This window comes from Clytia hemisphaerica, unplaced genomic scaffold, assembly GCF_902728285.1.
Source record: "Clytia hemisphaerica strain Z4C2 unplaced genomic scaffold, Clytia hemisphaerica genome assembly, whole genome shotgun sequence".
Classification (NCBI taxonomy): Eukaryota; Metazoa; Cnidaria; class Hydrozoa; order Leptothecata; family Clytiidae; genus Clytia; species Clytia hemisphaerica.
Window position 1 is genome coordinate 1 of NW_027103303.1, and position 1812 is coordinate 1812.

At 31.3% G+C, this 1812-nt stretch overlaps 1 long non-coding RNA gene across 1 annotated transcript; it reads right to left on the reverse strand.

Moving 5' to 3' along the window:
* Positions 1-758: 758 nt before the first annotated feature.
* On the reverse strand, positions 759-1363 carry LOC136811937 (uncharacterized). Its single transcript, XR_010847305.1, has 2 exons — positions 1288-1363; positions 759-886 (listed from the first exon to the last, which is right to left on the reverse strand). It is a non-coding gene; the product is annotated as an uncharacterized lncRNA (long non-coding RNA).
* Between the last annotated feature and the right edge of the window lie 449 nt (positions 1364-1812).

Sequence of the window (1812 nt, forward strand, 5' to 3'; positions counted from 1 at the left end):
TTTCACCCATTTCAGTGTGACAAAATTTCCAATTCGCCAAATTAAATCCCCGCCAAATTTGACGAAATTGATCTGTCGCTAAATCCCTGCCAAAAATCGTTTTTGGCCAGTCGCCGAATTATAAATTTATCCACTTAAGGTAGTTTTTAGAGGAAGTGAATAAACATTTTAAGCGAATACTTTATCAAAAGGTATTTAAGAATATTTAAGAATTTAGGCTACACAATTAAAGGATTTTGCTTTGCGAAGGAAATTTTTTTCTTAACAAAATTAGTTCAGAAAAATAGCTAATTCAAAAATTATTGATCGAGAAAGAGTGGCTTAAAATTTTAAATTGACCAAAAGTTTCTCTCTCTACTTCAAAAATTCATTGACATTTTTATTAAAACCCTCCAATCTAATGGTTATTTCATTAAATACACGCACTCTTTTTATAAGAATAAGATTATTTATAGTGAAATTGGCGAAAAATTTAAGAATATAGTAAGAATATCACCATTATGGATTTGGCAACGTAACCTAAGAATGCCATTTTTAGTGCATTTTTAACCGTTTATCGCCAATTACCCATCTATAAAGCTCAAGGCTTTCACAAAAGTGCCATTTTATGCTTCAGCTATGTATTTCATGTTAAATTGAAGTTGAATTTGAATATAAGAATACCGTAAGACAATTTAGGATAATTTTCCCCAAAAAGTTAAGAATATCCATGATGAAATGGAAAAGCATGGTTCTTATAAAAAAGCGTGTGGTCTTACCATACTGTTCGTCTGTCCATAAAATCGTACAAAAATGATAGATTGGCAATATTTTTTGACATCTTCGGTAGATTCATGGTCTTTTTGGAAACTAAGCCAGCCACCCATTTCTCTACAAAAATTTGAGCCTGAAATTGAAAAATATTATCATTATTCATAAAAGTCTTAAAACTATGCAGAATTTGGCACGTGGTCAGATCAGTGCACTATAAGCAAGCAGATTTTGAGATTTCTTAAACCATGAAATATTCTCCGAAGAGAATTTGACTAAAACCTTTCTGTTGCAAAACTTTAAAGACTTTTTCGATAATTTTATCCGTGAATTCAAAAGAAATTATGATGATCATGCTGAAAGTTTGAACAAGGCACTCCCCTTTCTGAGAGAAAAAGTTACAAAGTTTTATATTTTTTCTGTACGACTTATCAGCCTATCATTTTGGTTCGATATTTTCTATTAGAATTCAAAAGATTGATTTTAAAGTCATTCATAGCTAGCATAACTGACTGATCGAACTCAATGATAACCTACCTCAATTCACTGATTTTACCCCAACGTGTTATTTAAATCATGTACGAAACTAGGTTTACCTTTTCTTGCTATAACAGTATTAAATTCTATAATCTCTTTTCATTCAAACGCTTTGTTATTGCTTATTTGGTTTTTTACTTATTTGGGTTACTTTTTATATAAAATGGTTTCTGTTTTTATATCAATTGATATATTAATTGATATAAAAATCATTGTCTAAAATACCGACTCCCATCGAATCTCTTTTCCGTTGGAAAAACTTCATTTCTGCGCCGTCAAAATTTAGTCTTTTAAGTCTCGCACTTATGGCGTAATGTTTGCTACCCGCCCGCTACCCGCCTTTTAGCCGAGGGCGTTCTGAACTTGTCATAACCACAAATTTGGACAATTCCCTCCGTCAGATAAAAATTTCTTACTTTTCCGAAACCCATCCATTTTCACAATTGAAGGAAATGACAAAATGTTGAGCCTGTCTGATACAAATTTTTCAAACATTTTTAGTTTTACTAAATTTGCTTTGTTTAC